Below are 14,517 nucleotides of genomic sequence, written 5' to 3'. Positions count from 1 at the left end.
CCTGACCCATGGATACTATGAGATAATGTTTATTGCTTTGGATCACTGAGTTTTAGGGAAATATGTTATGTATCAACAGATAAATTGAGAATTCATGAACTTTTATCACTCTGCTGAAGTGCAAAATCTTGCCAATACCAGTGGGCCAGAGAAATCTAAGAAACATCCAAATTTGTATTCCTGAAAGTAGGAGCCCCAAACAACAGTCATTCAAGTTCCCTCCTGGTAGGAGACCTTGTGAGCGGAATATGGGTCAGATCCCCAATAGTTGCCTAAGTTTCCCATTTTCACGCTAAAATGACCAAGTACAATTTGTTGGCCATTTGAAATCTGATCTATTGTTTAGCATCCAACTGCTGTGAGAATTGAGAAAAAAATGAATTGCCCGTACTTTGGGGTGTTGGGTCGTTTTGCCTAGAGCTGATCCGCATCCCGGGGATCAAATAGCTATTACCGGAACATCTCCAGCAATTCGCAGTGCGCCAGCCAAAGCCTTTCAAGTGCCGAGGTTTACACTGAATACCAAAGTGCGCTGGTTCTGTGAAGGCTGAAACCTCTGCAGTTTCTGATTGCTGTGTCTCACCTGGCCTGGCAGGTGCCTGCCTTCTGCCCACGATTCACCTAAGCCAAAAGGGGGAAAACACAGAGCTTTCGAGAAAATCTGTGACCGAGGTCAACAAGGTCTCCTGGGCTGCTCTGTCTGGACTGCCCAGACCCTCAGCTCCTGCCTGGGCAGTCATGGGGGGAGACCACGCTGCAAAGCACAAACATGGCCCCTCGAGTTGCTGAACTCGCCTTCCATGCAGAGGGGGCAGCATTTGATGAGGAAGGAAAATATAATGCACCTCTTCTGGACATATTTTATACGAAGTTTTTTCAAAGATGAGCTATTACAAGTTGGCCCTGAGAACGCTGGGTGCTGGAGCGGGGGCGTGCAAGGAAATAAGCAGGCTCAGAACGCGGACAGAAAGAACACATGTGCTGGCGTGGCTGGAGACGCAGGTCGGCATGCTCCTCACTGTCGCCGCGTCTCCTGGTGCCACCTCCTCGCTCCCTCCCCGCCCCTCTCTGGAAGTCTGGAGGATTTGGGAGCACCAGCCGTGCCTGATATTCATCTCAGATAATGGTTTTGCTTCTAGAACTCGCTGCCGCAGGAATGCTTGCCTACATTGTGACACACCGGCTTCAATTGCTGTCATAATAATCCTTTGTCTTGTCACCAGTTATAGGAAAATCTACCTTAAGATAAGGCCTTTGTGTGATATCATGAGGGCTGTCTGGCTTGTTAATCAAATTAAGTGAATCTATTAGTGAGGTAATGCGTGTCACATCACAAGGCCTCGTATACTGGGTTCACGATGAACTTCATCCTGTCAGAGCAAGTGCGGCCCTGACTTCAGGAAGATCTGCACACACTCACTCCAGCTCAACTTAGCCGTTGCTCAGCCCACATTTGAAACCTGTTTAAAAAAATAAAAACTGGTTAAATGGAAAAGAGCACAGGACTAGAATACAGAAGTCCCATGTCCTAACCCAGTAAATAACTCTCCATGTGCTTGGTGCATGCCTCCAAACGTGGACTGCCCACACGCCAGCCCCTGTCCCTGCCCTCGGGGACAGAGGCCCCTTCAGGGCAGGGGCTGTGTCCTCTTCACACCCCCAGTGCCGCGATGGGTCTGGTGCTCACAAGGCTCTCAGTAACGGTTGCTGCCAATGACCGAAAGAGTAAGCGAGTGCACGCATCCACGTGTGCGCACGTATGTGTGCGTTTAGATGAGTGTGAAGGGGAATATAGAAGGATATGCTCCATGCTGCCAGGGGCTGAAGGCAACACGGTGGTGCAGGGAAGGGGCGGAGCTGGAGAGGGACAAGCAGTGGAGAAAAGAATGAGCAGCATGCACCATCAAAGCCTAGATGTGTAATATGATCTTCCTGTAAAAGTGTGTGCATTATACATAAACAAATTAAGAGAAAGTGATGATGTTTGTTAAGTCAAAGCAAGTTGCCGAGTATTTCAGTTAAAAACTATAAACAAAAACATCTGGTATATCTGCTATATTTTTTACGTATACGTATAATTAGGTTTAAATGAGCAGAAGGGAGGGTGTATATTTGGGTGCTGGAGACACCAACCGACAGGGGCACTCAGTTCCACAGCTGCCGGGAGTGTGGGCTGCTCACAGCTCACAGCTCACAGCTCACAGCCCACAGCTCACAGCTGAGTCCCTTTTCACGAGTCACCCTCTGCCAGAGAGAGCTTCAGTGCCCCCTTCTCCCCGGGGGCAGCCCCCACCCAAAGACTCCAGCTCCAGAGCCCCCTCTGGCCGACGCTGCTCCTGCGCCCCCCACAGGTGCTAGAACTTGTGTGCACCTGTCTCTAGCTGTTCCCTGGGATGTTAGGACAGAAAGGGTGTGAAAGGACACCTACTAGTCTATTACAATGTAACCTAAGGGACTGAGATTGGGGAAAATGATTAGCTTTTTCTGTATCCATTTTCATACTGATTCTCTTATTACAATCAGCATGAGTTACTTTTATGATTTCAAAAATATCAAATGAAAAACTTTATAATAAACATAAGTGAGTTGAATGAGAGCATGACTGTGCCTATATCTAGCTGGAGAAGCAGATGCAATAAAATAGCAACTTAAGGATATTCAGTATTTAGTGAACTAAAGTGAAGGAGATTTCGACAACACTTTGATAACTTTTGACTTAGTTGGTTTGAAAGAGATGGGACCAGCCTTCTGAGAGTGTGGTCAGCACCTTACAGATAGAATGAAAAAAAAGAAAGGTCAGTGGATGGAAGCAAACAAGAGAAGGGGTTTTATTTCTGGGACAGAAAGATTTTCTAATGCCAGAGCTGTCTGCCCCCAAAGAAGGCTGCAAACTGTGGGCAGCTGCCACTCCAGTCGCACTGTCCAGAGGACCCGTGATGCTCCCGTTTGGTGAGCAGCCAGATCAGAATTGGAAGAGGAGAACACCTGGCGTTTATGTCTCCTGCAACACCTCCGCGTTGGCCAGCTCCATGTCCTGCCACTGGGTGGCCACTCCCTTCCCAACAGGGCAGCCTCAGAATCCGTCAGGACCCCACCCTGCAGGCAGCCACTACTGATACACTGGCGCACCCACCAGAGATGGAAGCTAGCTGCCCTTCCAGAACTAAATGATCTTTACACTCCCTCCAGTTCTGAGATTTCATGAGGTCCTCCAGGGAGGTTAATTTATTCAGGCAAGCCCACACCTTACCCAAATGCTTGCTTTTTCCTCTCTCGATGTCACCACATCTTTGCAAATACACTCTTTTGAGGCACCTATAAATGAGACCTCTGAGCGCAGTGTCCCAGTTGGAGGAGGCATAGCAGGCATTGTGAGAAGCAAGCCCTTGAAGGCTATCCAGCTACAACTGGGCTGACAGATCCTCGGGAATTGTGTAGGGAAGGCTTGGGCCAAGTTCTGCATAGGACCCCTGATTAAAGAAGCGGAAAAATTTGCCTACTCACAAGCTTCTCACTTGGAGTAGATGTCACTGCTTCTATTGGTGATAGTTCTAATCTGAGAGAATTACTCGTTTGGCATGCGCGCATTCATTATTTGTTGGACTTTTCTTTTTTTTTTTTGGGACAGAGTCTCACTTTGTTGCCCAGGCTAGAGTGAGTGCCGTGGCATCAGCCTGGCTCACAGCAACCTCAATCTCCGGGGCTCAGCGATCCTACTGCCTCTGCCTCCCGAGTAGCTGGGACTACAGGCATGCGCCACCATGCCCGGCTAATTTTTTGTATATATATTTTTAGTTGGTCAATTAATTTATTTCTATTTTTGGTAGAGACGGGGTCTCGCTCAGGCTGGTTTCGAACTCCTGACCTTGAACAATCCGCCCGCCTCGGCCTCCCAAAGTGCTAGGATTACAAGCGTGAGCCACCACGCCCGGCCTGTTGGACTTTTCTGTGCTGGCATCATGCTTGCAGAGCTAGAGCAGTGCATGGAACAGACTCTGGCCTTGAGGAATGGAGAGTATGGAAAGAAAACAGCACAAAAAAGAGATGTATAGTAAATGGTGACTTTCATGATATAGGAGTGCTCAGAGTGCCGGGACTTTAAAGGCACAAGAGGGGCTCAGTTTGGATGGGAGGGGTTCGGATGGGAGGCTTCCAGTAGGAGGTGACAAGCATTGGCATAAACAGATCATCTAAGTATGCTACTGCAGCCACTTTCGAAGATCTTAGATTTGTTACATAAAACACATTTCTGGATTTATAATCATTCTGTAGAGTTTTTACTTCAAATATTTACCATTTTACTGCAAAGTTATGAGAATGAAAGAAAATTAATGCAACAAAACTTTCTGGAGGGGAAAAATTACTTAAGTAACATTTTTTTTTTTGCTTTAGAAATATACATGCTGTACTTACAAATTTGTTTTAAAGGAGATATGGCGTGTGGAGTGGAAAGGGAAACTGAGGTTCCTTATGTTGAAAGCATTAACGTGTTTCCTCCCTCCTTATTTCTGTTTCAGGTGGCCGTGTCGTTCCAGCTGCATAAAGGCCGGATCTCTTTGGGAGTTAGGATTAAAGAGCGTGCGGCAAGGAGAAAACATCACAGACACCGTCCCGAGAGGTACCGTTCCCTGTGAGCCTTTTATCCATCCATCATTCCAATGGGCAGTTTGAGGCTTTTCGCTAGCAGCTGCGTATTCTCAGGGACTTTAGGTCCTTTGTCACTGAAACAGCGGCCTGGGGATAGTCTCCTTGAATGAGCTGGCCAGCACCTCAGCTCCCCTGGGCTTCAGGCAGCCTCTGAAAAAGCTGCAGAAACCAGCAACCGCAGTTCTGGCTTCTCATAAAATATTTCAGAAATGCATTTCATGGTCTGGTTGGTAATAAAAGCGTGCTACTGTGCTCAGTCCCTCCAAGAAGCTGGACTTGAGTCCCAGCCCACCCGCGCCGGCGCTGGGCCCGCGTGAGCCAGTGCTGAATTATTCACCAGTCTCCCTCTAAAATTTCTGGAGTTCCAAACCCCTAATAAAGTATTATGAAAAAATATCCATCTCTTTATCTCTATCCATAACTATATGGCTGGAGGAAAAACCTGTCGTTTTATTTCTTTTAATTTAAAGGCTTTCCTAATTCCTTTTTCATACCACATATATATGTCTGAAGAATTTTCAGGTTGAAATAATAAGCTCTAACAAATGGTCCGCAGGAGAAGGCTGGTGAGACTCACAGAGCTGGCAGGCGCAGCGAATATTCGGCTCCTTAATAACGTTCCAGGGTACTCAAACTTGAGATACTGAATTGGGAACTTTTCAAGCAGGTGTGGCCTTTTTACTGTACAAAACAGTGATAATATAAGCACCAGCCTTCCCTCTCTGTTTGTTTATACAATCACTAAAGTTCGTTCGGGAGACACTGATTCCCTCCTCAGATGTGTCACGTACTCAGCATCCACCATGGTGCTTTGTAGATGTAAATGAGGCTTTTCAGAAGCCCCACACCTGAACCAGCCCAGAGTGCCCTCAGCAGCATCCTGCCTCACTTCCGGACTCTGGACTACCCAGCACCCCATGCCATTTACAAAGTCACAGGAGACATCCTCGAGTGAAGCTGGCTATCAGCCATCCGCTCTCAAGGGCGAATTGGTTAATTTATCACTTCTAGGCCACCAGCTGCCGCAGATCAAGGTCTCTGCAAGCCAGCAGAGCTGGGACAGGTGGACCAGCGACTAGAGGTACCTATCACAAAAGCATCACTGGGAGTGTATTAAGACGGAGACATTTTTGCTTCCCAGCACTCTGCCCAGTACTTGTAGAGATAAAAGAATATTTGACAACCCGCTTGCAATGGGGGATTAAACTCCCTACCCAGACAACTTGCTCAAATAAAAATGTGTGGTCTGTAAGCTGACTTCTGAGTAAGGGTACAATGGCAGTATGAGAACTGGGGTGCTGTCACCTTCCTCTAAATAGATGTGCAATAAATATTTAAAGAATATCGGTTGGAACGTGAGGCAACCTGTTAGCGTGATAAGGGCACCCACATATTTTCATCCAGCCCTGATGTCGGAGGCTTTTGGTGAAGGGGTTGCAAGGATGCTAGAGAGAGCCCAGGACACTGCCAGCCTGGATGAGACCCCATGGGGGGAGCTGAGAGTGGTGTGCAGGGGCAGGCAGGGGGAGAGGAAGACTGCGGAGGACAAATGTCACCATCTCATCTGGAGCCAGCCTCACCCCAGCAACTGGGACCCAGCCCCAGCCCTACGTTTGGGAATCAATCCTCAGGCTGAGTGTTCATGACCAGCAAGATGAGCTTGGTGTTTAAAGCAGGGCCTTGGGGTGAGCCCGATCACACCGGAGCAACATGCACGCCAGGGCCAGCTCCCCATCGGTCTAGGGCTGGCGGGAGTCTGGGACAGTCAAACCAAAGGCAGATGTGAGGGGCCTACCGTGGAGGCAGCTAACAACTGCCAGTGGGTCCGGGCAGGGCTGGTGAGTCCTGCCGGTGGAACTTCCCAGAAGTGTGCGATGGAGTCAGAGGTAGTGTGCGGAAGCGCCAGGCGCTCTGCTGATTAATCTCAAGGCACCTGCTAGCACAGAGGCCAGTCCACTTTCCCTGCCAAGCCTGTCACGAGGGTCCCATAGACCTCACAGGAGAGTGGGCTGTCCAGATTAGCCCTCTCCTGCATGCACAGATCCCTTCTCCCTAGCATGGCCGGTGGGAAGGGCAGACGGCACCAAACAGGAAGGCAGCCAGGCCCCCTCGCGGCTCTCTGGCAACGCGAACCGAGGCCGTTCGCAGGCCGGCCGCTTCTCTCTCACCTTCATTCCCCGTGCATCTGCGAGCAGCTTATTTTAAAAGCTGATTAGATGAGCCCTTAATAACATTAGAATTTAAATGGTCCCAGATAGGTTTTCAGCTTCTTGCCAAATTGAGATAAATGTGATATTTGGGGAGCTGAGCTCCCAGCTTCACGGCTGCTCTGGCCTGCAGACAGGTTTCCAAGCACGGTACTACCTTCCCCGTGGTTTTTTGCAGCCCACGGCTGGGCTTGTGTGTATCATGCAGTCCTTTCATCTATACAGGCCTATGGTTTGTGTGTAGATGCGTCTCCATGACCAGTCATTGTCCAAGAAAGGCAAGCCAGGGAAGGGTCGGGGCACTGTGGTCGCCTATGGAAAGCTTCTCTCTGTGCCCCACACCCTCTGATGGCTTTCAGTTCCAGGCCTTTATTGAGCCTTTATTGAGCAACTGTGATTCAGTCATTTAATTCTATATTAATGTTGTTAATATATGACTTTGGTCAAAAACAATATAAAGTCAGAAATATAAATGTGTCATTTCATGAATGTTTAAGTTCCCTCTGTAACTCTCATGAGTGGATTCATTCCCAAGGAAGAAAAATACACTTATCAAGAAAAATAAGTATAGCCTTCCAATTTAATATCCTTCTGTAAGTTTTTATTAACAGAAAAGATAAAAACAGAACAGGAAGGGAAAAAGAGAAAAAAAACAAAAACAACCAAAGTGGTTCAATGTTAACATAAACAAGTGGTTCAATGTTGAAGTAAATGTATTCTTACAAACAAATTAAGAAAAAAAAAAAGAGTTGTCTTCTCTTCCTGTTTTCCCCCAACCAAACCAGAATTAAACCTTGAAACTCCTAAAACATGGTTTGCCCTTCTTGACATGGGTGGGCATTAAGAAGTGTTCCTGAATTTAAGCTTCCTTCTGGAATGTTCGCGCAGTAGCTGCTCTTGCAGCCTTCAGGAGAAGCTGAGCCTGTGCAGAAACGTCGCACTTGCACTGGCTGGGTGGGCTCGGGACTCCACGGAGCCGCTGGGGCGGGCGGGCCCTGGCTGGGCATGCTGTGGGCAAACCCACTCCTCCCGCTCTGGCCCTAGGAGTCCGGGACTCACCCCAGACTCCAGTGACCCTCCAGGGGTTTGAGGAGGAAATTATTTGTAACCGTTTAAAGTGTGGCTTGGTTCAGAAAGTACATTTTGAATGTGAACGGTGGCTTTGGCCACCTGATGGAAACAGGTTGAAGGAGCTCAGCAAAGTATGGTATGGCGCGCTGGGCTCTGTCCCAGCTTCTGATCAGGCAGGGGCAGATGGCTGTCCCGGCGGAGGGGAAAGAGGAGTGTCGGAGGCAGGCCTGCCAGAGCGCACGCTCGGCGGGGGCACCGCGGGTTAAGCATTCCATCCATGGGAACCTGCTTTGTAAATAGCATATGGTCTAAGAGCCCACTGCTTGTTAAAGTACTTTTTGAGAATTTCCGTTTTCTCTGAACATCTTGTGGCTTACGTGTGAAAAACGTCACGGTGTTGGGTGCCTCACCCGGCCGCCACCGGCATGCCAGCTCGCCTCTCCCCGCGGAGCCCGGGCCCTGCGGAGGGAGCTCGCCTTCTCAGAATGCCTCTGCGCAGTCGCCCTCCTCATCTGCTTTCGACCTGTCTCTCTGGAGAGCAAGGCCCCTCCTCCAGCCAAGACCAGCTCTTCCAGGGTGCCCGTGGTCCCTTTCTTACCCGGGTCCTCAGCGCCTGACCCCTCCACAGCCCCTTTCCTCGCTTACATTTCCTCTCACTCTCTGGACGTGCTTTTTCTTCTGCTTATAAACAAGACTTGGTCTCCATTAAAACAAACAAACAGAAACAACTTTCCCTTAACTTCCTAACCGGCTATTGCCTTTTCTTATCCTGAATTCTATGGAAGAATATTCTACATTCACTTCTCACCATTTATTTATCCCTTAATCCTATAGAAAACACTGCATCCTACCCACCCTTTCCACAAATGCAGCACACTTAGGCCAACGTGCATTGCGTGCCACTATGCACACGCCGCGTCTGGATCCTGACCACGGGGGACACACTCTACGAGGAAGGCAGGCATGCCTCCCCTCCAAGTCACAAGGCGGTGGGATGATGAGATGAGGGGCCATGCACTATAGAGAGGCAGGAGAGCGTCCTCAGCCCTGTCTTGGGGGCAGGGGACCGCAAGGAAAGTGTCATAGGAGTTCGCCAGACAGATGGGGGCCCCACGAGGGGAAAGAGAAAATGGGAGAAGGGGGCCAGTCCAGGCAGAAGGAGCTGCACAGTCAAGGTCACTGAGGCCAGCGGGGCCCGAGCAGTATGGCACGTGGATGGCTCTGTGGGTGGCAGGGAGATGAGGGATGTTGAGGCTGCGGAGGGGGCAGACATCTAGATTTTGCGTGCAGGATCCAAGAAACTTTAACTCTTTCTTGCAGACGATGGGAACAAAGAAGGGCTTAAAGCTGAGAGTGACATAATCAGATTGCCTTTAGAAAGATTACCTGGAAGCAGCAATTACAGTCCAGATAAGGGGTGATGGGGCCGCAGCCAAAATAGCGGGCACTGGCCTGGAGAAGGGGAGATCCTGACACAGTCTCCCCCATCCTCCCCCAAGCCAGCAGAGCAGACGCCGTCTCCTCTGCACTAAACCCTCGGAGCATGTATCGTGCTCGCTTATTATGCTTGTTCAACTTGTATTATAGTCATTTGTGTGTTTCTCTAATGTTCCTTATCAAATTGTGTCTGTCTCCCCTTCCTCAAATTATACTACCTTGCTCATAGTAAGAGCTGAAGAAAGAGTTATTTAGTTGAATTGAATTTTCAAGAGCTTCTAACCATGAATAATTGAGGAATCAGCCATGTATAAGTGCTCATCATTTACATAATTGTGTAAACAAGCTGATAAAAAAATTTTATTTTTTACATTATTTTTATTATCCCACGATGCCCGCTATCTTCGTAGTTCTCCAGACTTCAGGGAAATAGTAAACAGTGCTGTCCAGTACACACAGGTGGCAGGGGTGCTGCTTGGTCCTCACCTCCCTGGGCAAAGGAAGTGGTTGGAAGGAGGGAACAGATGATTGCATTGATTGAATATGAAAGCCATGTACAGATATTGAGCAATATGCTGTCGAAAGAGACAGAGAACTGCGGAGCACGCTGCATGATGGGACCCACGCACAGAGTCCCGAAGGTCAGTGCACAGATACAAATTGATTAAGCTAAGTACCTACTGAAATTGCTTTCCAACGTACAGATGAGAATTGATCATAAGCAGGACCTGTATTTGTACTGAAAAAGCTTATGTGAAATTACTTTTTGGAATGTCATGAAATCAAATTTAATTGTCCAGATTCTTCCCCAAATGAAAGTATCTACGATATAGTTAACAAATGTGTTGTAAGGAGTTAGCCGGTGCTTTCAATTTAATGATTGAGTTTTTTTATACAAGTGGCCCCGATTGGCCCCATAATAGCTTTTATTGTGGCATCTTTTTATAACCCCGAGGTGAGTCTTTCTCTCATGCCAAACCGAAGGATTCTCACGGGACCTGAGCGAGCCCTGTGTAGTGTGATACCCAAGTGGTCACTCTTAAACACAATCCCGAGCTCCTAGGAAAACAGGAGTCAGAAATCTCCCAAGCGGGATGTGCCCAGAACGCTTAAGCAGTGGCTGTGAGTGCCACTGGCCTGCGGCCTTCAAGCAGGAGAGAAGACAACGGGAAGTGGAGTGGGGTGGATGAAAGGAGATGCAAGGCAGATAAGGGGAAAATAAGAGAAAGGGGAAGAAGGCACAGTTATTCAAGCTTTATTGAGTCATTTTTGTGTCAAATGTAAAAGTGTGCGGGGTCCAAAGTCCTTGGCCCCCTACAGGTGACTGAAAATCACTGACAGCAGGCCTCATTGGGAAGGTTGAGTCTCCACTCTGAAGGTTCTCGTGCATAAATCTGAACGCCTTTTCTCCTGTTAATCCTTCTGCCTCACGTCAGTGATTTTCAGAGAACCTTTAGGGGGCCAAGGCCTTGGTCCCTACAGCAAGCACCACGGGCCGCACAAAAGAAATGCCATACAAAACGTGCTCAAACATGCTCCCTGCTCTCAAAGAAACGCAGGATTTGGCCAAGAGGGCAATTCTAAACCCAGAAAACAAACAACACAGCACTGCGTGGCAACTGACCAAGCCTACACCCTGCACCTCGCGCCGGCTTGCTCCCGAGAACCGAAGCAAGGAGTGTCCCGGCGCCGCGGGGAGTGGAGAGAACCGAGAAAACGTCATGGGGGAGGTCATCGCTCGGAGTGGAGCCTTGCAAACACAATACGGGGTGCGCCACCTCAGACTGTGGGAAAGGTGAAGGGGCGGGGACAGACGGGAGGGCCGCAGGGGAAAGCTCCGCCGACCCCACGGCGCAGCTCCCACGCCCCCAGCCCTGGGATTGCCTTGGCCAAACACCAACAATTTGGAGGCAGAAAATATTTCCGTGGTCCCAGCCGTCTCTGCGGAACTGGACTAGAGCCAGTGGGTTTTGTCGTCTCTGTGATCACAAAGCGCGGCACCCTTTCCCTCACGTTTGCTTGAGAGCAGTGCTGTTCCACCGAAACCTCACGCTGGTCAGCGGATCCCCGACAGCCGGACTGCCATCTAACTAACAGCCGGCGTGAAGAGCCCAAGCGCTCACAGCTGATGAGACGGCTTCATTAGCGGAAGGTTCCAGGAGGCTCTGTGGGAAAGGGAGGGCTTGGTAAATGAAGGACAGTATATTAGCTGCATTTCAAGAAGGTTCTATAGAAAGCAGGATATTGCCAACCGAATATATTTTGACTGGCACAGTGAAATCGCCCTGCTCTGAAAATTGCCCCCCTCCCCCACTCTCCTACAGATTTAAGGAAAGGAAACAAACAGATGCATAGTACTGGCTCTTCTGTGTGGTCTGAAACTCTGCCATCAGAGATACATTCTTGTCAAGGTTTTGCCTCTCCCACATTTCTCTGTTTAGCCACACTAGACTGCTGACCATTCTGGTAGCTTATTTTCTGTGTAAGAGCCACTGGGGAAGGAAACTGCAGAGAACAGAAGGAAAAATAAGGATGGGAGAAGAAGGAAAAATGATTTTAGAACATGAACCCCTGCTAGGAAAGGCAGGATTGAGGGTAACCAATGCAAGTGATGGATGGTCTGTATGGTTAGCAGCCAGAAAGAGGAGTAGAAAATAGAGTCAAAAGGGAGGAGAGAGAGACAGAGAGAGAGAACGAAATCACGACGCAACAAAGCTCGAATCAAACTTTGCGCCCTTGGTAATGTGGCCTGCAGCAGGCCTGGCTAATTGGACAGCTCCAGCGTTGGGGCCAGAATGTTCAAGTGCTCCTGAGAAACCTCAGCTCTGCTCAGAGAGCAAAACAAGAGCAATGAGGACAAGACACGCGGGGGAGGGCTACCTGTGAGCTTTATTGGGTGGCAGCCTGAACATGTGGATAAGTTAAGTCCGGCAGTGGCTAAACCACTGCAAGCTTTCCACTAGGCACAAGGAGAAAATGCCTGGCTATCACGCCCAGAGCAGAGCAACTGTGGCCATGGGCCAAGGGAGTGCCACATTGCCCTGCGGAGTCAGCAGAGAACAGCACAGCCGGGAAGTGATTTAAAAACTGTAGTGATGAGAACTCTGTTAATCTGTTACCAAAATTACAGACCCATCAAATGATCAGTCTAGGACTTGAGAGACCATTCTGGTCCAAGCCTCATCCTCCAGCATGGGGAAAACAGGGCCCTAAGAGGAGTTATGATTTGTTGAGTGCTTTCTATACACTGAGCCCTGTTTTCATTATTTTATACGTATTAACTCATTTACTTCTCCCAACTACCAACAATAGTAGGTACTGCTACTATCTCCATTTTATAGACACAGAAATTGATGTACAGAAAAGCTACATAATTTACCCAAAGTCAAACAATTTAGTAAGTGGCAGAACTGGGATTTGAACCCTGGAAGTTTGAGTCCAGGGCTCCTTTATGTAAGCGCTACCCTGAACAATTTATTGGAGACGACATAGCTGGCCACCAGTAATTACTAAAGGCCACCTTTTGTGATTTGAGTCCCGCTGCTTTCAGGTGAGAGGGCCATATCCCTGCGCGGCGATGAATGCTTGCCGGGGAAGGGGCAACATACAGCAGGTGTGGCGGCAAAGGTGCTCCCGTCCCTGGGGAGCTGTGGCTGCTCTGGAAGGGGAGGGGCACCCTGGAGGAGGGGCCTATCTCTCCTTCATCAGGGAGCAGTAATGGCATTGTAATGGAGCCCCTGTAATTGAAGCCATGATGGTTATTGAGATAATGGCCCAGAAATGGACGAGTAGATGTATCTCTCCTTGAAGAGGAGGAGCCTGAGATAATAAAATGGTAGAGTGTATTGATGAGGCTTTGATAGTGATCAATGCAACAGCAATAGACTGTGAGTGCAAAGATAAGGGAAGAGTGGTGGTGCATTTAGTCACTCCATCATCAGCCACGCTTGCCGAATGCTAACTCGGGCCAGATGCTAAATGTTCTTGGAAGGAAATGAGATCTAGTCCACCATGAGCTTAAAACTTTACGGACGACACAGGACAATTATAACAACCCCCACCCCCAAACACATACCAGAGGATCAGAAGTGCAGGTTTGCACACGCAGTGACAAGAGTATGGTCTCGAACTGCTTTGAAGAAGACATAAGGAGATAGAATTCTTGGAGTCAGAGAGCTAACTGTACCCGAGGACTGTGCAGATGAGACCATGGTGTCTCTTAGATGAGGATTATTACTGCTCGGCTGTTACAGAAGGAGAAATGAGGATGGAGGAGTGAGTTCTAAATAGGAGTGACAACGGCAATAGTGAAATTTCTATAGAAAGTGGCAGATCTTTTGTGGTTAACATTACTATGGGTGATGTGATGGAGGGAAAGAAGGGACTCCTGACATTAATGGGGGTGTTGGAGCACATGTCTAGTGTATAACGGGATGCCTGTCGCTTTATCGAAGGTGGCCAGGGTCTGGCATTGTAGAGGGGTGGATAAAGACATTGAAATTGTTCTGGGAGCAATTATGATTGTAACCGAGGTAATAATAAAGATAATGGGCCTGTAATTGAAAAGCTGGTGGCTGTAAAGGAGAAGGTGAGGGCAACTGAAATGCAGAGGGGGGATAGGGAGGTAATGGTGGCTACGTGAAAGATAATGGAGTTATAATGTAGATGATGCTAAAAGGTAATGGAGTTATAATGAGGTGGTGACTACAGAGTGGGGAAAAAAAGATGATCATCTTAATGGAAGCAAGAGGGACCACGTGATACAGGTGCGAATTGCATGCAGAACGTTCATCGAGACAGCTGAAGCTGGGGGTGACCAGGAAAATAATGAATGGGGACACCCAAAGTCCTCATTACAGTAGGAGTTCTAATGGACCCTGGATTATGATAATGACATTAATGCGAAAGAGATGACCGCCGTGGAAAGCAGCCTTGTGATGGTGTTTAGGGCTATAGGGAGAGAGCTGAGAGGAGCAATAGGGATGGGACTGAGGGTAGATCCATGTGGACATATCTGCAGTCCCCGGCCTGAGGGGTATGAAAGATGTCTGCTAGACACGGCCCTGGGGGTTATTTGGCTTTAATGCAGCTGCTCTTTCTTGTACAAGGCATTTGTTGTGCAAGAAGCCAGTCCAGGATGAACAGACCTGGCTGA

The 14,517-nt window shown here is 48.6% G+C and overlaps 1 protein-coding gene across 1 annotated transcript in view; it reads left to right on the top strand.

The window, feature by feature from the left end:
- TNR (tenascin R) overlaps positions 1-14,517 on the top strand; it is a 389,837-nt gene that overhangs the window by 195,572 nt on the left and 179,748 nt on the right. Inside the window, exon 2 of the mRNA XM_012765050.3 lies at positions 4,518-4,618. The gene's annotated coding sequence lies outside the window, so the exon portion shown is untranslated. The remainder of the gene's footprint in view (positions 1-4,517; positions 4,619-14,517) is intronic.

Source organism: Microcebus murinus, chromosome 2 (assembly GCF_040939455.1).
Source record: "Microcebus murinus isolate Inina chromosome 2, M.murinus_Inina_mat1.0, whole genome shotgun sequence".
NCBI classification, from domain to species: domain Eukaryota; kingdom Metazoa; phylum Chordata; class Mammalia; order Primates; family Cheirogaleidae; genus Microcebus; species Microcebus murinus.
This window is presented reverse-complemented; position numbering and strand designations above follow the sequence as displayed.